The sequence below is a fragment of the Rutidosis leptorrhynchoides genome, chromosome 7, assembly GCF_046630445.1.
Source record: "Rutidosis leptorrhynchoides isolate AG116_Rl617_1_P2 chromosome 7, CSIRO_AGI_Rlap_v1, whole genome shotgun sequence".
Taxonomy (NCBI): domain Eukaryota; kingdom Viridiplantae; phylum Streptophyta; class Magnoliopsida; order Asterales; family Asteraceae; genus Rutidosis; species Rutidosis leptorrhynchoides.
In genome coordinates, this window is record NC_092339.1 from 329,112,645 (window position 1) to 329,125,532 (window position 12,888).

Genomic DNA, 12,888 nt, shown 5'->3' on the forward strand with positions numbered 1-12,888 from the left:
AATGATGGAATTGATTCATCGTGTAGATCCATCTTTCTTTCAAATATATTACAGTAAATCGGGTAAAACTGATTAGTATCGTCCAAAACAAAAACACCTGCAATAACTTTACAGAAATATATGATTGATAGTTTTTTAATTGAATAACTTGGTACTTCTCCCCACACTTAGTTTATTTCTTTGCCTTTTTATTCTCTTTTATTAAATTTTAAATGAATTCAAGTGTTTTAGGGTGTTTCTCAATTTATGTCCTTTCCGAGGTAACGATAATTTCGGTATTAACACCTAGTTTTCATCGTTCATAAATATGTATAAACATGATTTTGAATTCATTTATTTGAAAATTTTTAAAATTTTCACAAAATTTGGCAAATAAACTAAGTGCAAACCCGAGAGAATTTATAACCCTTTCCCACACTTGAGATTATGCAATGCCCTCATTTGCATGAAATCATACTATAATTATAAATTCACGAGGGTGATAAGTGTAGAAAAGTGATTAAAAATACCCAGTTTGTAATTACAAAGCTCATCAAATGATAGATGGCGCGCCTCATTGTTAATTCCTTCTTGTTTTATCACACATGTTTTTCTTCAAAAACGGTTGCTTTTCTGAACTGTTTGCTAATCTTTGAAAATGCGTCTTTTACCCTAACTTATTATGCATGTTTATTAACGAGTTATGCACTAACCCGAACCCCGAATTTAACGTTAAGTGGGGTTAGACTTCCCCATACTTAGCTGACGACATGTGAAGTCGGTAGAATAAGTTCCACGAATTAAAATAGTGAGCCAGTTATTTGCATCTCGGGTGGTATAAAATATATCAATGGGTTTAAAGTTTAGACCCACCCGATCGTCACTACTTAATTCTTTTTTAAGTGTAGCTTTTAGTAAATGGATATGTCTCTTTTCTGGTTCTTGGTCAAATGGATCGATATACACCGACATACATATTATAGGGTGGACAATTCCTAATATTTTCTTCCTTTTATTCTCGGGATCAAAGTTTTCACCTCTATTACCCAATTGGGTGAAATTCGAGGTGTCATTATCTATTACAGCTCGTAGTTCATCTTCGGTAGATGACTCGTCTATTAAGAATATTGAGTTGGAAGGTTGTGGCTGGATTGAAGCAAATTCTTCTTCATTAAAGGTCCTTATCGGTTCCTCCACTTTGGTCTCGGGGGTAAAATTTTCAACGTTATCGTTTTCCCAAGAGTACCAATTTGTCACCCTTACTTCTTCTTCATCCATTGATGGATCGATGATTTCGTTGGTAGAGGCTAATGTGTCGATATGTTGTGAAATTGGTAAGACTGAATAAAAAGTATCATCAGGATAGTTGGTGATTTCGGAGCTCTCGAATTCATCAAAATTCGATGATATGAGATTTTCTTGCACATGACTCCTCAGATTAACAGGTGTGTAATCTGATAGAGTTTCAGCTTGCCGATTTACAAACTCTCTCATTTGTTCATTTTGAGCATCAAGTTCTTCGAGTTTGATTTTCATATAATCTAAAGAATTTTCAGGTACATAATTTTCCTCGTCTTCTGGTTGTTGAGTTTGGATATATTCTTTAAAATAATCCCAATTAGAATTGTATTCCTCATAATCATCCCATTCAGGTTCCATGGGTGCAAAATTTTCCATAGGAACGTAATAATAACATTCCCATGTTGAGTGATAATCTCCACAGATTTCACAACCAGTTATTGTTTCATCATTCGTGATCCAAGATTGACCGAACGAATTGTCATCAACACCCGTTTGAGAGTATTGATTAAATTGATTTCGGATGTCATAAAGAGTTTCCAAAATATTCTCGAGATTTTCCATAATGCGCTTATTACCAAATTTTAGCTACAATGTGGTGCATTTACTTAATTATCCTATTGGTTATAAAAATAAAAATTATATAAGTAATCAAATTAATAGACTTTTCTGCTTTTGCCCATGTTTCGAATAGCCAATAGATGCAGCAGGGAGCCAGAACCCTTTAAATTGGAAGCTCACAACTCAGCCACTAACAAATCCAACTATTACTACGAAGTAGAAAATTTGGATGTCTATCAATTTAACCGCTTAAAATAATTTTTCGTTTTGAATTATTAGAGAAGAAATAGAGAAAATTCTAAGTCCTAAAAACTAGAGTGGCGAGAAATAAGAAAGAAAAAGAGCGCGTCAAAAAATGTTGAAAAATAAAAGGTCAAAAAATAATAGGCGTCGAAAAATAAAAATTAGAAAGTAGCGCGTCGAAACTTAAAAAAAAAACTAAAAACTAAGAATTAAAAGTTGCGTCTTAAAATATTAAAGCTTAAAAGAAATACTATATCTCAAATGGCAATAACTTAAAAAGATACTAAAATATAAAAACGGCGTCGCAAAATTCTAAAGCACCAAAATATTAGTCTAAAGAAAAAGTCTTAAGGGATTTTACGGCAAAGCCTAAAATCTAGAAATAAAAATAACTACGGCAAAAACTATATCTTAAAACTAAATACGAGCGAAAAATACAAATATTACGAAGAAACGATTAAAAAGATACAAAATATAAAAATAAAACTTAAAGTTGTAAAAAGCACAATTTTTATAAAAATATTATTTTTATATTATTTATATAAAGTATTAATATAAATATGTAAATAATAATAACTAAAACTTAAAATACAAATTATATTAAAACTATATAATAATTAAACCCTAATAATAATAATAATAATAAAATATTTTAACCTAATTTCGTAATTAATGCTCGGATCAGAGTTGTCAGGTTAACCCATGCGATCGCATGGTTTTACAACACTCGGCTCATGCGATCGCATGGGCCTGGGTGCCAAGTTTTTTTTTTTTTTTTGTTAAGTTTTATATCGTTTTTCTAAAAATTATATACAATTATATTTTTACAAATATATATTAAAAATATAGCGTTTCGCCGATTCCCCGGCAGCGGCGCTAAAAACTTGATGTGCATAGAGGTGTATACGAAATAGTTATATTTTTACTACGAAATACGACGAAATATGATGCAAGTTTACACAAGTTATTTATTTATTTATAGAGTAGATATACCTAAACTCTGCTACAACACTATAGGCAGTGTACCTAATCGTAGAGTAGTATAGTTTTTAGTAAGTCCGGTTCGTTCCACAGGGAGACGACTTATTTTACACTATATTTTAAACAACTATATTTGTACAAAATATATATTTTTATATATAATAATAATATAAAAGGGGGTTTACCGTTTAATGACCGGTTTGTCGATTTTATATTTTAAGTCATAATTAAAACCTAATGAAAAATATAAGTTGCAATAATTAAAAAGTACGATAATTAAAAGTGCAATTAAATACAATGACAGTAAATAAAAGTGCGATAATTAAAAGTGCAATTAAATATGAAATATATAAATTATGCTTATTTAAACTTCCGTAATCATGATGTTTGACGTGTTGATTTTAGTTTATTACCATGGATTAATTGTCCTTTGTCCTGGATTATTCAATATGTCCGTCTGGTTTTTGTCCATAACAGTCCATCGGTCATAAATTTAAAGTGCGAGTGTCCTCGTCAAATTTTCCTTATATCCGAAGTCGAGGTGACACAAAACACAAATACTAGAACGAAGGACTCTTGGACAATTCAGTTCAAGACTCAAGATTCAAAGAAAGTTACAAAGCTTTCTCTACTCAAGATTCAAGTTTCAAGAATCAACTAAGTACTCACTATTCAAGTTGCTTATGCTACTGGCGTGTGGGTATTTATATGACTATACCACTCCTCATGTATCTTATCAAATATTCCAACTAATTGGGGACTTAAACTGTAACAAGGTCTTAATACTTTGTTTAATAATTACACCAGGATATCGACTGCGTGTAACCCAAGGTTTTAATACTTTGTTAACAATTATGCCAAGTATCCTTGTACATAATTCACCCCTGTTTTAATAATTCTATTAACTATTAATCCATTCCCGTGTCCGGTTAAATGAACAATTATTCGTACATATAAATATCCCGCCCATCGTGTCCGATCGAGTGTATGTGGTTATTTATAGGTACGTCCAATTGTAAATCTTTATATTAAATTAACAAACTATCATTTAATTAAACAAATATAAAGCCCATTAATAGCCCATAGTCTAATTTCCACAAGTGTCGTTCTTTTGTCCAAACCCCAATTATGGTACAAAGTCCAATTACCCCATCTTTAATATTTAGCCCAACATCATGATTACTTCGATTTAAATAAGCATAATAATAACTTAGTTACAAGACATTAATTTAAAAAGGAGAACATAACTTACATTGAGTATTTATCGCGTAGCTTTACACAGACAGAACTTCGACTTGAAAACCCGTAAAATAAACGTTACGCTACCCAAACTTGTATAAATGTAACCACTAAATTAACCTACTCCTAAAACTAAATTACATAAAATAAAAATTAAAAACTGAATTTGAAAATATAAAAGAGTGTGTTTTAAGCTCGAGCACATGCCTGGTATTTATAGCATTTTGGCCTGCTACAGTAACCCATGCGATCGCATGAGTTTTATGCCTATTTCCCATGCGATCGCATGGCCGCCAGATCCAGCTTACATATTTTTTGTACACTAGCTTGTCGACATATTTAATAAATATATATAATATATATATAATTATATATAATTATATATATATATATATATATATATATATATATATATATATATATATATATATATATATTATATTATATTCTTGTGCATAGTTGACTCGTAATTTTGGCTCCGATGTTTCGTACATTTACGTCCGGTTTATGTCTCGGTTCCGGTTTCTCGAACGTCTTTTCGTACAATTTAATATCATGCAATTTGCGTTCCGCGACTTGCGTTCTTGTTAATCTTTAGACGTTTTTCTTCGATAAATTAAACCACTTGGAGTGTAACTTGTACGTTTGAGCATTTTGGACGTTTTCGCCTTTTAAATCTTCGTTTTCGACTTTAAATCTTCGTTTTCGAGCGATCTTCGTCTTTCGTCTTCACACTTATTTATTTTAAACAATTACAACTAAAAATAAGGAAATTACAATTAAAAACATTACATTTTGGAATGATATTGCGACTAAATATATGTTCTTTTGGAGCAATATCAATGACTTATCGAAGTTGATTGAGTTTCTTAAGGAAGACCTACCTTTATTTTTTAAACAGGTTTGGTATTTCAAAAAACCCAATGTTCTCGCCTCGCTACTTGAAGATGGCCACGATTGGTTTGCTTTGGTAGGGCGAGCATTGGTACGTTATGAAACAATTAAGCCTTATATTGAATTTAGGGATGAAAGCGAAAATATTGTTGAAAGGAATCAAGAATGTACCTGAATCTCTAAAAGGGTTTCAGCAATACGATATTCGCGATTTCGAAGATTGATCAAGGTGTATGTTGAACATAACCGATAGGAATTAATGTGATCGCTTTAGGAACTAAGTTGTTGTTCTGTTTAGGAAATACTGTAATCGTTTAAGAATTAATGTAATAAACGACTATATTGTAAGGAATCACATTATTAAATATAATATAAAGTACATTAATTTAAATTACTAAAACATAAAATTACATAATTTAAATAAAAAAATACATAACAAATAATTAATTATTCATTAGCGGTACGAAAGTAAGGTGATAGTAAAAGAAAAGAAAAAAGAAAAAAAGAAAAGAAAAGTAAAAAGAAAAATGAAAAATGAAAAGAAAAAATAAATTAAATTATTTAAGGGAAAAAGATAAAATTACATCGGTCGTCCCGAACATTCAAAGAGAGAAAATGACATAATTGCCCTCACATGTTTGGAACATGTTGAAGGTTAACGGGGGAAAGAGACGAACAGTTAACAAAAGGACGACACAAGTTATAAAATGCAAGTTCAGTGACGACGAACGCAAAAAAAAAAAAAAAAAAAACTTTGAGGACGACGCCTATGATTTCGGTATATGTTCAAGGACAACGAGAGTAATTTTGTCATATATTTATTACTATCTCCGATTTGACTTTTCAAAATATCTATTTTTATTTTTTAATTTAAATATTTTTATGTATCTATATATTTAAGGAATTGATATTTCCAATTACATATTTGATAAATCCATTTAAATTATATAATAAAAGTAGATTTAGAAAAAATGCAAGTGAATTTATTATCTCCCACATATTTATTACTATCTCTGACTAGGGGTGTTCAAAATATCCGAATCCGAAATCCGAATCCGAATTATCCGAAATCCGAATCCGAAAATATCCGAAAAATCGGATATCCGAAAACCGGATATCCGATTTTTCGGATTCGGATATCGGATGGAGTTTTCAAAATTTTCGGATATTCGGATATCCGAATATCCGAAATTTCGAAAAGAATCCGAAAAAATCCGAAAATTATTTGAAAATTATCCGAAATATTCGAAAACTATCCGAAATATCCGAAATATCCGAAAAATATCCAAATTATCCGAAAATATTGGAAGTTCTTAAAAATATCGGATATTCGGATAATCCGATATCCGAATCCGAAATTTCGGATATCCGAAAATCGGATATCCGAAATTTCGGATTCGGATTTCGGATGGGGTTTTTTTCTATCCGAATTTTCGGATATCCGAAAATTCGGATATCCGAATTTCGGATATCCGAAAATGAACACCCCTATCTCTGACTACCGTTTGACTTTTAAAAATATCTCTTTTTAAATTTTTAATTTAAATATTTTTATTTACACTGTATAATATTTAATGAAATTTATATGAATGGATTTGATTTTAAATTGTCATTTCATTTATATCTTTCATCAAATATTAGATAAAACAAGCAAAAATATATAAATTGTAAAAAAAAAAAAAATTTGAAAATTCTACATATACTCTACGACGTGGATTCTTTTGTCGTTCCAGGCAAACAAATTGTCATCCCACCACCTCTTTTCACACTTAAAATTTTCACCCAACCCCCTCAACAAACAAACTTATACAATTCCTCCGGGGTATAATTCGTACATTCCAAAAGTTTAAAAGGTAAATTCATTTTTTATTTACATATTAGCTAACACACAAAAGTTATGAATGGTACTAGGGGCATTTTCGACTTTTCACTTTTTTTAACTTTAACTAAATTTCATTTTACCAACACATATACTCTACGACGTGGATTCTTTTGTCGTTCCAGGCAAACAAATTGTCATCCCACCACCTCTTTTCACACTTAAAATTTTCACCCAACCCCCTCAACAAACAAACTTATACAATTCCTCCGGGGTATAATTCGTACATTCCAAAAGTTTAAAAGGTAAATTCATTTTTTATTTACATATTAGCTAACACACAAAAGTTATGAATGGTACTAGAGGCATTTTCGACTTTTCACTTTTTTTTAACTTTAACTAAATTTCATTTTACCAACACATATACTCTATGACGTGGATTCTTTTGTAATTCCAGGCAAACAAATTGTCATCCCACCACCTCTTTTCACACTTAAAATTTTCACCCAACCCCCTCAACAAACAAACTTATACAATTCCTCAGGGGTATAATTCGTACATTCCAAAACTTTAAAAGGTAAATTCATTTTTTTATTTACATATTAGCTAACAGACAAAAGTTAAGAATAGTACTAGGGGCATTTTCGACTTTTCACCTTTTTTTTAATTTTAACTAAATTTCATTTTGCCAACAAAGGCCTCACATTTTTTGAAAAATTCAAACCGACCCCCCAAACAGGGGGTAAAGTATCAAATAACTATTTTCATAAAAAAATCTTAAATAAACTCCATCAAAATATTCAACGGGTCATATCTTCTCGCTCGCAACGAGTTAAATTTTTCCCACAACATCGTAAAAGTCGAAATAATTTTAGGAACACAATGTCACTAGCTATACGCAAAACGGACGCTTTTTAAAAAACGCTAAATATTTAGGGTACTTTTCATACACGTTGATTTTGCGTTAAATTTTTAAAAGTCGACAATTCCATAGCGAAACGCGGAGATGCACATATATTGTTAATTTAAAATAACATTTAAATCTCTCACGGGTTATACCTTTTAGTTCGACTCGAGTTGCGCTTCAACGACATCATCATTAGCCATAAAATAATTTTACTAAACGCATAAAATACATTAAAAATCGAACACCCGGCGCGAAGCGAAGGTTCAATAACTAGTTAATAACAAAAGTAAAAATAGATCATTTTAAGAAGCCTAAACTAATCCTAGTCATCCATTTAATTAACCATCTTAGATCTTAGCCCTCAATTTCTTTCTAATTTTTCTGATGACATCATAATCCTAGAATGATTTGTTTGATTACAAAAAATACCGTTTGAAAATCTGTTTTAAGATTGACATGAATCATAAAGCTACAAAAAAAACCCTAAATCATCGTCATCCACCATCAAGCGCATGTGGATTTTCAAGATATAACTAACATATCAAAGGATTTTAAATTCGTATGGTTAATTCGTATGGTTTGAAAATCTGTTTTAAGATTGACCTGAATCATAAAGCTACATAAAAAAAACCCTAAATCATCGTCATCCACCATCAAGCGCATGTGGATTTTCAAGATATAACTAACATATCAAAGGATTTTAAATTCGTATGGTTAATTCGTATGGTTTGAAAATCTGTTTTAAGATTGACCTGAATCATAAAGCTACATAAAAAAACCCTAAATCATCGTCATCCACCATCAAGCGCATGTGGATTTTCAAGATATAACTAACATATCAAAGGATTTTAAATTCGTATGGTTAATTCGTATGGTTTGAAAATCTGTTTTAAGATTGACCTGAATCATAAAGCTACATAAAAAAACCCTAAATCATCGTCATCCACCATCAAGCGCATGTGGATTTTCAAGATATAACTAACATATCAAAGGATTTTAATTCGTATGGTTATGAAATTTATGATAGATGGATTCATATTTGTTCAAGGCTTTCCGTAAGTAATTCATGGGAGGGAATCACCTTCAAAATCAGGTAATTCAAGTTCGCTAATATTGTTATTTAAATTTGTTAATTGAATTTTGGATCTTTCATTGTTCTCTGATTAAAAGTTTATATACTTAATTGAATTCTTTTCTTGATTGAGTTTTGGGATTTACGTGTTCATTCAACAATACTATATCTTTGTGTTTATATTGTTGCTTGATTTATTTAATTATGATGATGATGATTGTTGTTATTATTATGTTGGAGTATTTTTAATGTCAATTGTGAACTCTCAAGTCTTTTTTTTTTTTTTTTTTTTTTTTGAAAGGCAATAAAATTATATTAATAAGTAAAACTAGCAAGATGCTAGGAAATACAAACTCGAATTCAAAATACAAAATCACACGATTCACGACATCAAACTCGAATCAAACACGAATCGGCTACCAAATAAGTCTAAACACGATAGAACATACAAATCTAAACACGAGTAGATCTACCCACGACAAGATCCGGCTGCAGATACAACTAGACCCAAATAAACCCACGATATGAAGCAAGACCTCCACCGTCTGCTGTACCCAAATGAAACCACAAGAACTTTCACCACGATTAACGCACACGGCAAAAACGAGACAACATCCACGTCCGAAAACACGAACCTGCAACCACGAATCCCAACACCTCGAACACGAACCCAAACCACGAACCAACCAACGAAAATACCTGTAGTCAAAGGTAGGAAGACGGTGAAGGAGAGAAATCTCGAACAAGCCGCCGGCCGGAGAAAGAGGCAAGATCCGGCCAAACCACTTGAATACCCACGAAAGCATTGATTGATAACTCGAAATGAATACACCCGAAATTGAATAACCACGATCTGAGTTCCTGAAATCAGCTACCGAGAACCACATACACGATTTGAACACACCCGATTGAATACACTCGATTTGACAGACCCGAATTGAAATACACTCGATTTGACAGACACCTAAAACGATTCAAAACAGAGAAGGGAAAACAAGGAAAAAGAGTGAAGGACAGGGTTCCTCCGGACCGCCGGAGATAACCGACGGCCGGAGGAGAGAAAGTTAGTGATGGCGGCGAGTAAGTTTAGGGTAGGGTGATAGGGTTTTCTGGTTGTGAGAGAGAGAAAAAGGGGAGTATTAGTTAGTTTTTCAATGAACTCTCAAGTCTATGTGTCATCTTATAATTGATATGAATGTGCAATAATTTCCTCTGTGTTGTCAATTTTAGAAGTTTAAGTTCATTCGAAATTTATTGACAATGATGATGATCTGCCAAATGGTTTCCCACAATGTAACTAAATGTGGTGTGTGGTTTCCCACAATGATTTGCCAAATGATTTAGGGTGTGAGTGTGTGGTTGTGTTTTTCGATTGTTTGCATGCTCTACTTGGATCTACATATTTCTGCGCATTATATCTACCATGCTATCTGTCTTACTCTTGTGCAATACTGCTATTTGTGTCTTCCTTTATGGCTACTTTGTATGGTTGCATCTTTCTAGGCGCACATAACTCTTACAGGTACGTATGCCCGCACTATTTCGTTTTGAGGAGCATTCCTGGCCGGAGGTCCTTTAGGAAGTAATCTCTTTGCTCTCGATTAGAGGGAGGGACGATCTTATCTAGTCACGGGTTCTATACCCGCGGGTGGAGTAGTGACTTCCATCTAATCTGGGGTTCGAGGAATGATTGTCTACACTCCACCTCCCCCATACCCTACATTCGTGGGATTGGGCATTGTTTTTGTTGTTGTTGTTGTTGTGTAACTAAATGCATATGACTTCTTACATTATACTATCCGTCTGAAGTAAGTTTGTTTGTTTGTTTGTTTGATATTATTCAATTATTATTCTTATTATTGTTCTATTTTTTTTTTAATTATTTATTATTGTGTAAATTTAGAGATTGGCTTAGTTTTACAGTAATAATTGTGTAGATATATGGTTATGTTATTAATGATCGAATAATGAGTTTGTAATCTCAAGAAGGACAGTCAATCTTCGTGTGTTGTTCTTTTCTTTGAAATTAGCAGTTAGTGCTTCGCCCTTTATGTTATCCAAGTTATATCTTCAAGTATCAACTTTTCTTAACTTTTATGTTATGAATGTAACAATATGTTATTTGATTTCTGGATTTAATAGACATCACAACTTTATAGATCATTTTGAAGATGATAGTGGGGTAAGATGGTGGCTTTCTTTGATCATGATGAGGTTGGATTGAGTTCGGCACAAGGATCTGGATCTACAGTCAAATCTGATGCCTTATCGAGCATTACAACCTAATTTTCCTCATATTCACAGGTATTAGTAGCTTTATATTTTAATATAATCTATCAATGGATGGGTTGGGTAGTGGGAAAATGTCTGACTTTTAGCCCTGGGTCAAATGGTCAAAGTGGTTAAAAGAAGGTATGTGTTGAAACGTGTCTAAATGGGTTATAATTAAGTATATGTTAAAATAGGTTAGATTGAGGTGGAATCATTCTCCCACTTATCTATGAATCATTAATGTGATTCTCAATATGGTTGAAAAAGTAATTTTTTATTATAGAGAAATAGACCCGGCAGGTCATTGCTAAGGAACTTCTCATTGATTCAATTTTAATTGTAAACAATTGATTTGCAAATATGTTATCTAAACTGACGAAGTCAGAATATATTCTTAGCTTTGTGTTTTTTGAAATTCGTATGTTAATATTTCAGAACATACTCATACCTACAAATGGATAGATATTATTAACGGTGTCATTTTTTATTTGTTTGGTAATTATAGGTGATTGAGTTTGTTTCGCGTTAAATGGCCAAAGATAAGTTTATGTTAAAACGGGTCAAATGGGAGGATCTCATACCCTTCCATCGTGGGATTTTGTGGGATTTGGGATAAAATTGAACACATTCTTAATATCGCAGGAATTGAAGATCACACAAGAGTTGACGAATAACAGGAAGCTGAAACAATATTTATCTATACGAGATATTATGGCAGCCGAAGATGGCGTAGACATAAGAATCCTTATAAATTTTCCCACAATAAAAGAAATCATAAATATTGAAGATATTAAAGAACCATCTAGAGCATCTTACAACACATGCAACACCTCATATAGGGCAAAAAGTCTTTTACAGTTTTACATCGGTCTCTACCTATTGTAGTAAAAGGTTCCAGGTGGCTAAAGAAGCTTCTGTTTAGACGTTGTAAGAACATGAACAGGAAAAAAAAAAAAATGCTTAAATCTGTTTCATCATTGTAAGTGTATAATACAAGTAATAGGTACCAATATTAACGCATGCTATACTACATTTTTATTTCATCATTGAGTATTGTGGTCTACGATTAGAGCTTCCTTCTTCAGAAACGGGAACATTTTCGAGCCAAATAAATTTAAGAAATGTCAAATTATCGACTCTACTGTTTTATCCTCTTTTGATTGGCTTTCGTCTCGTTATAAGAAAGCTAATCTTAATTGGATAACGTGGTTACAAAATCCTTTACTGTCTTTGTAATTCTCTAGCTACTTGCTAGTTTTAATAAAATTTTCAGCTGTTATAAAAAAAAAGCTTCCTTCTTCAGATATGTTGTGGCAATCCGATTGGATTTTAAGTGTATGCCTTTTAACTTTTATTAGGGTACATATCAAAAATGTGATTTTAATTATACTTACCTTAGACTTTAGTCATTCTGATACTATTTTTATAGGTGCAAGTTGTTTAGGTGTATAATGGGTGGGTCTACTAATAGGTGATTTGTGATACAGGCTGAAACAAATATGTTGTCTCACTAGAATCTGGAAGAGTATTTTTCAGCCGTTGAATCAAACTTGATACATATCGTTTTCTGTACTAATACCCACTGAATCAGGTAATTTTAGTATATACTTGCCTGATAGGTAG

At 32.0% G+C, this 12,888-nt stretch overlaps 1 long non-coding RNA gene across 2 annotated transcripts; it reads left to right on the forward strand.

Moving 5' to 3' along the window:
- Positions 1-8,570: 8,570 nt before the first annotated feature.
- LOC139858609 (uncharacterized) lies at positions 8,571-12,331 on the forward strand. Of its 2 annotated transcripts, none has more exons than XR_011763011.1 (3): positions 8,571-9,015; positions 11,154-11,298; positions 11,908-12,331. It is a non-coding gene; the product is annotated as an uncharacterized lncRNA (long non-coding RNA). The 2 variants fall into 2 exon arrangements; XR_011763010.1 differs by having other exon boundaries at positions 8,572-9,015; positions 11,137-11,298.
- The last annotated feature ends 557 nt before the right edge of the window (positions 12,332-12,888 follow it).